This window comes from Myripristis murdjan, chromosome 3 (genome assembly GCF_902150065.1).
Source record: "Myripristis murdjan chromosome 3, fMyrMur1.1, whole genome shotgun sequence".
NCBI lineage: Eukaryota > Metazoa > Chordata > Actinopteri > Holocentriformes > Holocentridae > Myripristis > Myripristis murdjan.
The window spans coordinates 37,294,197-37,309,109 of NC_043982.1; the positions used below are offsets into that span (position 1 = coordinate 37,294,197).

The 14,913-nt window shown below is 39.7% G+C and overlaps 2 long non-coding RNA genes across 2 annotated transcripts; both read left to right on the forward strand.

The window, feature by feature from the left end:
* The first annotated feature begins 505 nt into the window (after positions 1 to 505).
* LOC115356375 (uncharacterized) lies at positions 506 to 3,746 on the forward strand. Its single transcript, XR_003927963.1, has 3 exons — positions 506 to 547; positions 2,852 to 2,920; positions 3,684 to 3,746. It is a non-coding gene; the product is annotated as an uncharacterized LOC115356375 (long non-coding RNA).
* Positions 3,747 to 5,515: 1,769 nt separating this feature from the next.
* On the forward strand, positions 5,516 to 6,939 carry LOC115356351 (uncharacterized). The gene is made up of 3 exons (XR_003927957.1): positions 5,516 to 5,608; positions 5,745 to 5,790; positions 6,539 to 6,939. It is a non-coding gene; the product is annotated as an uncharacterized LOC115356351 (long non-coding RNA).
* The last annotated feature ends 7,974 nt before the right edge of the window (positions 6,940 to 14,913 follow it).

Sequence of the window (14,913 nt, forward strand, 5' to 3'; positions counted from 1 at the left end):
ACGTCACCTCATGTGTTATTTAGGCCTCGACCTCTGGAGAAAAACAAATTAATGGGAGTAAGAGAGTTGCTCCTGTAGATGGTATCACTTTGAGTAATGTGCTACTGTATTGATTTATGAATATGAACATGAAACAGTGACAAATCAGCCTGGCGTCAGTGGTGTTACATATTCTGTATGTTTGGAGTCTGCACACACTGTCTTTGTCACAGTATTTAAATATTGTGGTTGCTTTGTGCTTTCATTACATCGAAGAGAGCCGCATTGTTTCAGGTAAACAAATAGGCTATGCCGTGATGACCGAGTGTCTCTTTCCGTGAATGATCAGGAGGTGTGTGTCACGCAGAGGAAGAAAGAGCAGTCAGAGGGGTGGGAGGCATTTACATGCAATCTACTACATCTGTAAAAACTCGATGTCTGTTAAAGAGGGATGTGCGAGGAAACCTGTTGAATGTTAGAGGAGAGCACTGATCAGACATTCACCACACTGACGCTGACACTTTGAGGCTGAGTGACAGACTACGTTTCTGTATTTTACACAAGAAAGGTAAGACGGCGATTACTTGAACAATTATCTGTCTCAGCTAATAAGGAGAATCTGTTTTAACCAGGGTTGTGACTCTGGTGGTGAGGTGATGGGTAACTTTTCATATTAAAATAAATTTGATCCGAAAATTGGAACAGGACTTCTAAGTATGGTATGAATAATGTGTAACTATTTTGACATTCTGAGGTTGTTTGTCACCTTTCATAAGATGTTCACATAAAACATCAAAACACTTGGGGTTGTAGATCAAGCAGTGACTTTGCAAACCGGTGATGAGGGGCTGCAAGTGGGAGGCCGGCTGTGATGTTTTTGTGGCTTTAGTTGATGGAGACGCATTTACACAGACCTCTCCAAAATCACAAAAACACCTTTATGTATATGGGTTTTGTTTTGCTTTTTTTCATCAGCACACAGTACATAGTAATATTTCCATTTTTTAAATTACATTCAGCCAAGCCCCCCCCATCCAAGCACCCGAGCACACACACCTGGGGGAGCAGAGGAAAGAACAGAGAACAACAACAAAACAAAACTTCATGTGTGTTAAACTATGCTTGCCTTTTGCACTGTTTCACTTGCATATCTGGTTTTAGTTTAAACACGATCAGGCATTAATGTTAGTATAGCAGACTATGTGCTGGTATAGGTTACATGCTGGTTCTTATCAGATCAGAATCAGAAATACTTTATTGATCCCCGAAGGGAATTTAGGGAAGGTGGGATATAATCATCTGTTTCTGTAAGGCAGCTTTCCCTTGGATTGAATCAACTCCTCTAGCCATCCGAAAAAATAAATAAATAAATAAATCAGCCTGTCATCAACCTGTCGTCAACAGGTTTTAATTTTGAAAAAAAAAAAAGTGCGTTAAATTACAAAATCTGAAGGTATATCATTATAGGGCAAGGTCTTGGCTGTTCAGCAATGTACTGGTGCAACCTCCTCATTTTGCATTTTTTTTCATAAAATGGTTTAATAAAATAAAAAGGTTTTTCCAGTTCTTAGGCTACTTTGTTTTTGTCAACACCGTCACCGTAATGTTTTTTTTTTTTTAATTTGAAAAACATATTTTTGTATTAAAAGAGACTAATACTTTAATAACTCAACAGCACCAAAGAAACATAGTGTAAGCATATTCATTTAAAACCAATATAACTGCCTCTGACGGTGGTGACACTAATCTGACGGTGGTGACAGTCGCCTCATTAAAACATACATTTCCAAAATGTATATCACTCAAGTCAATGGCTTCTTGCTTAACAACTTTATTTAACTATTTGGTACAAAAAATAACAATCCTGAGCACTGTTATAAGCATTTTTCAGACTTCAGTCATCACCGTCAGACAGAAAACCTGACGGTGGTGACGTCTGACGGTGGTGACAAAAACCTGCTCTTCCACATGATAAGCATGAGTTGTTCACATTAGCCAGCTTGTTTTCGCCCTGTTGCTACCTGCATCAGACCTCTTCTTAAAAAGTATACATTTATTCCATAATCTAATTTAATATTTTTTATACAGAAGTGACGGTGTTGACAATTTATGGTTGTGACAGTAGCAGTGTCCAAAAATATGAAGAGATTTAAGAGAAAATAGAAAACTTCCAGGAGCCTGAGCGGTCTTGAAGCATGCAGTAGAGCTGAAGGTTTGAAAAGGGCTCCTCAGGAATGTAACTGACCTTGTAGTTTTATTATTATTATTTTTTAAATAAATATCTGACGGTGGTGACGAATATCTGGGACACATTTTGAGCAACCACAAAATAATAGTAAATATTGTTCAAAACCCATCGTTTGTAGTTTTTAATACATATTATGATGTACTCTTTCATGTGGTAAAGATATTATTCAATGAAATTATTACTTTTTGTCGTTTTAATCAAGTTGAAATGATTATCTCCCATCCAAGGACAACTGGTTTTGTAGGCCATGGGCCAACATATAATCATTAAATTAATAAAAATTAAAAATAAACCTATAAAAGAACCTTACAAATGTGCAAAGGACCCCCTGATTATGCCCTTGATTCTTTATATTCATTAAAATGTTGTAAATATCCAGCAGAAATAGCATTTTTCTTAGTGGGACGTGATTTATCCAAATTCTCAAGAATCAGTGATAGATGGATAGATATTGATGTTTCGATGCATGTTGTAACACTGAAATGTTTTAAACAAATGAGCTCATCAGGATAAATTCCCCAAATATTGCACAAGCTATGTAGCTTTAAAAAAAATGCTACATTTAAAAAAATGAAAATAATTAAGCAGTCCCACTCATCAGGTTTCTCCTTATTCTGCTGACAGCAAAGTGCGCAAGAGCTGCAGGGTCGCACATCATGGGAGGGAAGGCATTCATCATCGTGATCATGTCAGGTTGGTGCAGATTTATACTATAAATTATAGTCATATTTATGGAAACCACGTCAATGCAAAAGTTTAATGTTTACTCACAAGACTTAAGCACTCTCAGCAATATTCCTGATAGCCAAGAAATAAATTGTGGACTAATAATCCAAACAGAGAACTTGACATAGGAATACCACATGTAGCACAGGAAATAAATAAAACAAACAGATAAACAATACAGAACTAAGTGCATTTCAAAGATGAGAATGTCAGGAGGCCAAAACAAATGAAGCTGTTTAAATCAAATTTGTCATTAGTAAAACTGTATATTTCACTTTAGCATTCAAATATTCTCTCAACTTTTTTTGTGAAATTTTTATTTAGATTTTATGCCTTTCTGGGAGCCCCTGTTCTCTCACTCACTGTGAGTGACTGTCAAAAAAAAAAAAAAAAAAAAAAAAAAAAAAAAAAAAAAAAAAGTTCCATCCTGAATTTGCTTTTAAATGGCTTCATGAAGGAGTCGTTGTACAAAGGAAATCTGATGTGGCCGCAGAAAACAAGCAGATGGTCAACACATTGTCTTCACTTTTGTATCCTGTGTATGATTTTTAATGTTTGTGAGCTTCCTAAATATGTGAAACACACCAGGCCTTAATTTAAGCAACAACACTTCCACATTCAGGTAATACATTTCACACAGCTGACTCTGCATTTAGTCAGTATTCACGAGTCACTGTACAAGCTGAGTTCACTAAATGTGCTAAATGACATGTTTTGGTTGTGGTCGCAGGGCTGTGTACCCTCCCCTCATGTTTTCCTCGTCAGTACCACCTTGTTGAAGAGGAAAAGACCTGGCGTGAAGCCCGGACCCACTGCAGGCAGCATCACAAAGATCTGGCCACCGTAGCCAGTAAGGAGGAAGTGGACACACTGAACGATGTTTTGACCAAACATGATCATGATGACGTGTGGATAGGGCTGCACCGCAGGTGGAGGTGGTCTCTGGAAAATAAGACTTACTATGGTGAAGGAGAAGCTGAGTTCAGGATGTGGAAGGAAGGCCAACCCGATAACTACAGGAATAAAAACTGTACCGTGTTGAAGGATGAAAAATGGTGGGATTATCATTGCAATTATAAACGTTATTTCATCTGCTACAATGGTGAGAATAACAACACCACCACTACTACTACTACTACTACTACTACAACTACTACTACTACAACAACTACTACTACTACAACTACTACTACTACAACTACTACTACTACAAATACTACTACAACTACTACTACTACAACAACTACTACTACTACAACTACTACTACTACAAATACTACTACAACTACTACTACTACAACAACTACTACTACTACAACTACTACTACTACAAATACTACTACAACTACTACTACTACAACAACAACTACTACTACTACTAATACTACTACAAATACTACTACAACTACTACTACTACAACAACAACTACTACTACTACTAATACTACTACAACAACTACTACTACTACTACTACTACTACTACAACTACTACTACTACTACTACTACTACTACTACAACTACTACTACTACAACTACTCCTACTACTACTACTACAACTACTGCTACAACTATTACTACTACTACTACTACAACTACTACTACAACTATTACTACTCCTACAACTACTACTACCACAACTACTACTACTACAACTACTACTACTACTACTACTACTTCTACTACTACTTCTACTACTACTACTACTACTACTACTACTACCAGCACTACTACGACCATTACTACTACTACTACTAATAATAATGAATAACTTCAAATCTTTGTGTCTTTGTGCAGTCTTCACTCTATGTTTACTGTTTGAATCTTTGTGAACCTGCTTGAATGAGGCTCTCATCAGCACTGGATGAGTCCAGACTAAAGGCTTCCTGGGAAAAGATTAATTGAAAAAGGTTTTACCTGAGTCTTCGCCCCCCTGGAGCATTTGTTTTCTCGTTGACAACAATCTGATCTGCTCTGTGTTCCAATCAGTAAAAGCCAGCTGCCTTGCAAACTAAAATGAATTATTTTAACCTCTTTTTTCTACTTGTTTGCACAGAACAAATCAACCAACTACTGGTTCAAGTGAATATTTTAAGAGTGATTATTTCATGATCTTATTTGGCCCCTCAGTCGGTGCCGTCCAGTTTCCCTCCAGAGGCTGTTGGCCGTGCAGCTGCTGGTTTTAGTTTCTCGCTTTCAAAAGCACACTAGCACAGTGTTGCAGATATTCATCCATGCTCACTGTTGAGTATTAGATTATTCCTGAAAATACTGCATTGTGACGTAAGCAAAAAAATATATGTATATATATTTTCAGGTGATGTAAAAGCCCAAGGCCAGTCCAGATTCATCCTGGTGAAAGAAAGCAAGACCTGGACGGAGGCTCAGAGCCACTGCAGGCAGCACTACACAGACCTGGCCAGCGTGAGGAACCAATCTGAGAATGAGAAGATTTTCTCTTTGGTCAGCGACCATCGGTGGGCTGTGTGGATCGGCCTGTTCAGAGACGACTGGAAGTGGTCAGACGGGAGCGCCATGTCATTCACCAACTGGAACACAGATGGAATAAACACACATAATTGTGTGGCTACAAAGAGAGGCAAATGGAAGATGTCGCGTTGCAGTGACAGAAAATATTTTGTCTGTTACAGTGCTGGTGAGTTGTGATCGACAGTTAAGTCTACAATTCTCAATTCAGCATTCACAAAACCCCTCTGTTCACTGGCCTTAATGTGTCACACCTTACTGGATGAGATGTCTGTTTTAAAAATATTAAACCCCTTTTACTTCAGCCGATGAGGAACCGCAATGGATCTTGAAGCCGCTCTGTTGCAACTGGTAAGGATGTTTGAAGGTTATTTGCTTTATTAATATTTGGTTATTTGCTTTCATTGAATTGCAAACCCTCAAATAAACCTTTATAAATCACGAGGACACAGCAAGAGCTCTAGCAAAATGATGGAGGGGAAGATGAGGTATTTTTCAGTGCGTTTTCCTTTGATTTCTATGCTGATGTTGCTCCAATGTTCGTTTTTCTCTTTTTTTGGAATGGTTTTAAAAGTAAATTAGACAGGATTATGGATTAACTCTCTATGCGTAGCTGGCTGGACACAGCAGTGAACAAAAAACAGCCATCCTGTGCAGCCATGTCATTTAGAGCTGCCTCAGATGAGACATGAAGGCCTAACTCAGACGGGCGGTGAAATTACGACAGGCCATCGAGTCTTTAGCCAAACAGGATCTGATCATAGCGTCCCTGCTCTGTGGAGGGAGAGGGCCCACATGCTAACCCAGCCTGGAGGTCAGAGGGAAGGCAGCTGGCCACCAAGCTCCTCCCATCATGCCCTGCAGCTTCTGCTGAATTAGGCCACAGCAGCTCCAGAGGCTGAGGGGCCAGGAGCCGCCAGGTTTCTTCTTCTACTGCTCAGATAACATGCAGCAGACAGTTTAGTGCTCTGGCTGATCTTCTTCCCAGTTTTGCTGATAGGTTTGTGTCGTGATAGTGTATTTTTTTTTTGTTTTGTTTTTTGCTCAAAAGTGCATTATAAACAATGAGATGGTGATAAGTATTGTTTGTGTCTCTCAGCTGCAACAAGAAATGACTGAGCGAGGCCTGAGTGACGGCGTCCAGAGGAGACGGGGGACGCAGCCTGATGGACGAGGAGGAAAGTCGTCGCCTCAAATAATGACTTCGGCGATTATTCACTTGATGAAATGTTTCTCATGACTTCACCAGAGAGAAAAATCACAATATTTATCAACACGCTAACATATTTCCACATCAGAATTATGTTTTTCATGGGGTTTTAATTTGATTTTTGTTTCTTTTGGTTTGGTTCGGGTCTGGAAGGTGGAGGAGTTGCTTTTTTCTTCATTCATGTTTTAGCAGTTTGACAAACTTTTGATGTGTTTTGTTTCTGGGCATTTTAGGATAGAACCATATTATACTTTTCAGTTTTAGAAATATATCGATTTTGGATGCAAGTCACACACATACATACACACACACACACACACACACACACACACACACACACACACACACACACACACACACACACACACACACACACACAAACATTATCATTTATTCATTATTATTAATTCATCATGTTACTGGTTTTTGGTTTTCCTTGGACTTTTGTATTTTGTTTCTAATTTTCCTGTCAGACTTTATGTGGGAAAAGTCTGTTGAGAGAAACTGATGAAACTGCTTTTGTTTTTCTGCTCACACACTGTGGGTCTTCTTCAAAAAGACAAAGGCCAATACTTGGTCTGTATTTTAAACCCTTTACTTCCGTTTTTATGAACCCTTTTGAACTCGTGAATCGCAGTAGATTTGGTGTGAACTGCAGCTGATTTTTCCTTGTCCTCTTCATTTTTTATCTGTGTGAGCTTTGTTGGATTTTATTTAGTTTGTGTGTGATGCACTGTATCAATAAAGATTATTATGGACTGAGACTGAGGTACAGTACCAAGGAAATGATTTGTTTATACAGAGTCGGCAGATCACTGCGTATAATTTTAATACTCACAGCTCCAGTGCTAGTGTGCATGCACGTTACAGCCACTCTCTTTCAAATGAAGAACTTTTCAAAAAACCAATCCATTTGAAACAGTCAGCCAACCTGAAGAAATGAAGAATATGTCATGTGTGAATCTTTATTATTGTGTTATATGCTCCTTCAATGAGCTAATCTCATTTTTTTTTTCAAACACTGTACATATTTATTTTGTGGTAGGGCTTGATGATCTGAAGTAGCCTACATCTCTTTTTGTCTCATGTCTGAACTGAATTTTTGTTCTCATACTCGTGTGGCAGCAAGAGGTATTGTAAACCGGTACTGGTATGTCAATTAATCATTAAAGTTATAACTATAGATCTTTCATCCCAAATCAAAATCCGACAACACCACCCCAGGAATTGCACCTGGAGAACTGAGATGACCTCTGTTAACACCAGTTACAGTGGGCACACAAGTTCGTTATACTGACGAAGCACGAGACGTGGTTCCATACAAAATAATTTCATTATTACAAATTAAGAGTTTTGCGCAATAAAATATGTAAGTCACAGGTGTCAAACTCATGCCATGGAGGGCCCAGAGGCTGCAGGTTTTCATTCCAACCAAAAACTCCACCAGGTGATTTCACTGATCACCCTACCTCCAAACAGAGAGGCGGGACTAATCAGTGAAAGTTAAGGTGCTGAGTAGAAGGAAGAATGTGCATTCAGTAAGAGTTATTTCCTCCGGGTGGAGTTAAAAAGCCGCATGGCGTGGGGGAGGAATTATTTCCTCAGTCTGTCGGTGGAGCAGGACAGTGACAGCAGCCTGTCACTGAAGCTGCTCCTCTGCCTGGTGATGGTGCTGTGCAGTGGATGCAGTGGATTGTCCATGATTGACAGGAGCCTGCTCAGCGCCCGTTGCTCTGCCACAGATGTCAGGCTCTCAAGTTGTGTGCCCACAACAGAGCCCGCTTTCCTCACCAGTTTGTCCAGTCGTGAGGTGTCCCTCTTCTTGGTGCTGCCTCCCCAGCACACCACCACATAGAAGAGGGCGCTCGCCACAACAGACTGGTAGAACATCAGCAGCAGTTTTTTGCAGATGTTGAAGGACGCCAGCCTCCTGAGGAAGTACACTCTTAGAAATAAAAGTGCTAACTAGAACCATATAAGGTTCTTCGGCTTGTCCCCATAGGAGAACCCTTTTTGGTGCCAGGTAGAACCTTTTATAAAGGTTACATCTGGAACCCTTTTGGAGGGTTATACCTAGAACCGTCTGTGAAAGGTTCCACCCAGAACCCCCCATGAGAGGTTCTACAAAGAACCCTTGAGGTTCCATCCAGAACCATTCCACCTTCATAGGGTTTCATCTAGAACCCATCCAGGGAGTTTCACCAAGAACCCTTTCATATTTCAAGGGTTTCACCAATAACCATTTTCTGAGGGTTCTATGAAGAACCATATTGTATTCTACAGATCAGGCAAAACAATTATTTCATTATTTATCAACTTCAACTTCAACTTCAAACAACTTTATTAATCCCACAGGGGGCAATTGATTATGAGCAGCAGGTTATCGTGGTAGCAAATACAGTAAATAGTACACAATAAATAAATTCATAGGCAAACAGACAATCTACAACATCATACGCACAACATCATACACCACACACATTTGGGGCTCAATGTGGAATACAAGAAGGATGAGAACAGGTGCCTACAAGAGAAGGGCTACTAAAGTGCGCTTTAGCTATTAGGAATAAATAAGTAATAAAATAAATAAATAAATGAATAAATAGATAAAAGGGAAACTCCTATGAGGAGTTTAAAAGTCTGAGTGCAGAGGGAATGAATGACTTGGAGAAGCGGTTTGTTTTGCACACAGGCAGGGTGTAGCGGCGTCCTGAAGGTAACAGAGAGAATTCACCTTTGAGAACATGATTGGGGGAGGCTAAAATAGATTCTGCTTTCCGGAGGATCTGCTGGTTGCAGAAGAAACTTAAGTCTCTTAATTTCACTCCGACTATCTTAGAGCAGGACTTCACAATACTGGTCAGGCTGTTTCTGTCTTTAACTGAGAGACCATAAAACCAGCAAATAAAAGAAAAACACAAAAGGCCCTCAATGAATGCTTGGTAAAAACGACAGAGTATAACAGGCCTGACAGAAAAGGAATTTAGTTTTCTAAGGAGATGAATTCTCTGTTGCCCTCGCTTCACAATAAAATCAGTGTTCACATCGAATTTGAGATGGTCATCAAAAAAGGTCCCCAAGTATTTGTACGATGAAACAATTTCCACTTTTTCATTATGTATAATGCACTCATTAGTAATGCCCTTATTCCGTCTGAAATCGATAATTAGTTCCTTGGTTTTGAATACATTTAGCTCCAAAAAGTTTGAGTCACACCAAGAAATGAATTCAGTAAGGGCGCTCCCATGGTTTGATTCTGAACCACGGAGGAGGGACAGCAGTGCAGTATCATCAGAGAATTTAATCAGATAGCTGTCCTCCTGTCTGCTCCTGCATTCATCAGTGTACAGGATAAAAAGTAAGGGTGAAAGGACGCACCCTTGTGGTGACCCTGTGGAGGTGACGACAGGGTCAGAGAGACGGCCATTAACTCTTTGCTTTCTACCAGTTAAAAAGTCAAGGATATACTATATTGTGGTTGTTTATAATGTTGAGATTGAGGACACATTCAAACAATTTTAATGAGAATTTTTCTTTTATTTAAAAAACTTGGAACAATGTTGGATAAGGAGGGGAGATTCTCTGAGGACAGTCCAACAGAAGAGGAGAGGCGTTGTAGGTCCGAGGGGAAAACAAGTCAAAAGTGAGCATAGGTCCTGTGGAATCAGCAACATGATGATAGGACTCAGGCCACACGCATCATATTGTGATTATGCATCATAATCACATCATGTAATCTCCAGCAATGGTGACATGGCAGAGAGAGAAGATAAAAGCATCAATCCAAGGTAGACTTACACTGCACCAGATGAAGCAGTTAACTATCTACAAACAATAAAATAATGCATGGTCCAATGAGAGCAATCAGCATATGGGCACATACAGCACTAATGGTGACAGTGGAATAGAATCAGATGAAAGTGAGGGAACACCACATAGTTTCCACATTAACCCTCCTGTTATGTTCAAATTTACTAACATCTTTTAGGGGTCAGTTTGACCCCAAACATAAACTAAAATTGTTACCAAAGTGTACTTTAAGCATCTCTGTAGACATATTTTGGATATGAGCTTGAATGGTCCTTTCATCCTCTCCAAAGTCTCCATCTTCCTGAGTCTATGATGCATGAAAAATGACATAACAATATGGTAAGAGGTAACCACTAAGATAAGGTGTACATGATCATTTTTTAAAAAGTATGCTTAAGTTATATGTTGTTTCCAAAGACTTACAGCGGGCCTGGTTATGTAGCTGGCTTGGTTGACCCGGAGTATGGCGCTTCTTTCCAGATCCTGCCACAGAAAATTTTGGACACATTTGTTGCACCATTGAGTCACCAATAAGGGGTCGCCTTTCCTTTTTGAACTTGTTAGAGACTCACGTAAATCATCCTACAACCAAGAGAGGAATTGTTTACTTAAGGGGATAGTGCAGTCGAAAATGAGATGATTGTTGACCTCAGTATTGTCCAGATTTGTCAACATCAAGCCATTTTGTAAAATACACCTATACAGTAAAAGATAGACACACTCATTTTTGGCAAATGTGAACATTAGGTGAATGCATTTTCTGTTTATTATATATTGAGATACAGTATGTACAGTAGCTATATCTATACAATTAAGATATGCAAACATACATTAACAGACTCATTTTGTGCTTACTCACATGTCCTGAACCAATTTTCTCCTGCATGAAGGGACATCTGCGTATGAACAGGCTTAAAATCTCTGTACATTGTTTGGCTGAGGGATACCTTGGTTGGGGAGAGAAATAATAGAATAAGTTGAACATGTTGTCTTAAAGTGCCATTATATGGAGTATAATCTCAATTTAAAGCTACAATGTGCAGTAGTTTTCCATAATAATGACAAAAGTAAGCTACATTGTTTGGCTGCTGAGGATGTCATACAGTGACAGATCATTTCTCCGAGGGGACAAAAGTTCTGGGTCCTTTGCCTCAAGTGTATCTTTTAATGCTTTGAGGAAAGCAAACTGACCCAGTGAAGCAGGTCCAGCTGTTTGCTCATCATGAGGTCTTTGTAATATGGAAAAATGCAAGAATATGTTAGACCGAGCTGTGTGAAATAGTAATGAACAGACAGTAACTAGTAGAGGAATAAAGTTTCCCCCACAAATGACCAGAATTACAGTATCTTGACAGCATTTTAACTGTTCCAATTTCTTGTTGTTGTTGACAATGATGATGATGGCGATGATGATGATGACTTCAACTGCTCGAGATACTTGAGGAATTGTGCTTGTTTTTTTATTGATGGGATTAATCTCTCTGACATCCTCTCAGAGAGAATTTCGAGGGTTGCTCCATCAATATCATTCTCTTCAAAACAAAAAGGAATACAAGTTATTAAGTTATAACTCTCTTGCTCAAGCCAGTGGCACACTTCAGTTGTTGTTCAAGCTGTGTAACTCATTCTACAAAAAAAAAAAAAAAAAAATCAAAACAAGAAACAAATGCGTGCATTAAAATAGTCCACCTTTCACCATAAACAGTCCTTAGCTAGAGTCAAGCTTGCTGAAATAAGAAATCATATTTAGCTTACCTTAATTCTCTGAAGTTTTTGATCTTCTGTCACTTCAGTCTGGCCTCTAACCACAGTAATCACTATTGATGTGTCACACCTGTTTTGCTGAGAAGGGCAGACCATGTGACGCAATCCACATTAAAACCAGCTATTAGCTCCCACATGGCCATTGGCAGGGTAGCCAGCTCCCTGGCCTGACACACTGAACCTCAGCCTTTCCTCTGGGAGATCAGGGTTCAAGTCCCGACATTATCATCCCACCAGCGCCTGCACTATCCATACTCAAGGAAAAATAGATGAGGATGCTTAACTGCCCACGTTCCATAAAGAAAATACCATTTTCTTTTTTATTTTTCTTTTGATGGCTCATGAGCTCCTCCCTCCAGAGGTTGTAGTTGCATAGCATAACAATATAGCATGGTGGCTCAGTAGGTAACAGCATAGCAGTGCTATTTTGAAGACTGAGGGTTCAAGACAGTCTATTCAACATGTATTGTTTAATTACATAGCAGTGGTGGATGAGTGGTGTCACATTTATCTTTTACATGGGAGAGCAGGGTTCAAGACTCAGTGCTGGTACCCTGTTTAAGTGTCTTTTCAACAGCAAAATTCTCCCTGGGATGATTATATTTGTTTATTTGCCTCTTTGTTGAGCAAGTTTAATTACATTAATGTAGGATGTAGGGTGAGGATCTTATACCCATGCTTTCAACAATACTTGAAGAACTCTTTCCTCCAAAAAGGGTTCTCTGGATCAAAACGGTTCTTACCAGAACCTTTAGTGTTACAAAGAACCCTTGAAAAACCCTTTCTTCAAAAAAGGGTTCTTCAGAAGGAAAGGGTTCTGGGTAGAACCTGAGCGCCTCGTGAAGAACCCTTTGGAACCCTTATTTCTAAGAGTGTACTGCACAATTATTGATGGACTTGAAAGCAAGAAGGCTGTAAAAACTGGCTCTGTTTTGGAAAAATATTATAAAAACTGATGACTGCATATCACGCATCTTTCTATGTATCTACTCTGTACTCTGGTTTTATGTTTTGTTTTATTTTTTGTTTTGTTTTGTTTTGTTTTTTCTTTGTCTCTCTTTGTTTGTGTTGATGTTTTGTCTCTTTTTCTCTAACCCCATGGCAGTAACAATAAATGTATTGTATATTGTACGTTGTAAATAAAAAAACAAATAAATAAATAAACATGATCAGCTAACACTAACATGCTAACACCTGCACACACAAACCAAACGACCCACCAGAAAAGCAGTGCGTGCACACTCATGCCAGATGAGCGTGGGGACCCAGCACGGACGGACCTAGAAGGCAAGAGTGTCTAATAAATAACAGCGACTAGTGATGGGCAAATGATACCGAGGCTTTGAAGCTTGTGTCACTCTTCCTGAAGCGGAGTGATTCGAGCAACTGTGTCGGAGCTTGTATCAAAACACCAGTGGCACGTGACCGATGACGTTTGAAGCTTCAAACGTCATCGCTGCATCACTTCGCACTTCGTTGCTTCAAAATGTTTTGAAGCTTTTCATTGGCTCATAGTCTTTCAGTGCGTTTCACTGGCTCATAAGCTGTGTCCCAATTCAGGGTCTGCATCCTTCGAAGTCCTCCGAAGGACCCGGACTTCGGAGGACCCGGACTTCAACCGAAGCATCCTCCCCCGTCAACTAACGGCAACGAAATGGGACGGTCTAGCCTTCGGAGTATTTCCAGGTTGCGTAACCGCCGTTACCGCCGTTTCCATGACAACAAACTCCGGAGACCAAAATATAACGTTTCTTTCTGTCAGACAAGACAGAACAGGGGTTTTGGTTTAACATATATGGCGTTGGATGTTCAAATGAGTAAAAAACGAATATTTATAATGTGAAATCTGAACCTTTCTCCGACTGAGCAGCAGCACGCAAAGCATTCTGGGATACGGGAGGCCGAGAAGGATAGTCGCGGTGCAGCCTCCGAATCGGCTACCAATGGCTGAAAAGGAGGCCGCATTTGAAGGATCCTTCGGCTTTGGATGAATTGGGACAGGCCTTCGCACAGTGTTGTGACGTAACTGGCCTTCAAATGCGGACTTCGAAGGATGCAGACCCTGAATTGGGACACAGCTATAGTGTTTCAATGCATTCTGAGCCAATGACAGATTTATTCTTTGGGTTAATCTGGAATGTGTTTTAGAACAGTGTTTCTCAAATGGGGGTACTTGAGATTTTTTTTTTAAATTATACAACACGTAGATCCGACCGAGCAATCTGATTGATCAATCAGACATTTAGAATGTGCTCAAATGAGCATGACAGCACGGGGAGCTGTGCTCAAATGAAAAATACTGAATCAATCACTGAAAATATTACTCCGCCTATATCTTATTGCCCGAGTCTGTGTGGTTTCTATGGCAACATGAAACTTTTCACCGAAACCCGCATCAAAAGCCGCTGTCAACTTTGTTTGACTGCATAATGGACTGTTTTGTTGTCAATTTTGATTTATTTGGCGACCTAAGTTTGGATGAATGGCTGAACGAGGAAGACGAGACAGAACAGATAAACAAATGACAGAACAAATGACAGAACAAATGAAGAACAAATGAAGCCGGTAAATGTCTACAAGACTAGGCTACCTGAAAAACCTGTTAGATTAAAAATGACTGAGAAGTCGACAGAAGTATAACTATCAGTCCATGAAAAATTTTTTTCCAGCGGATATTCTAGTTACAACAT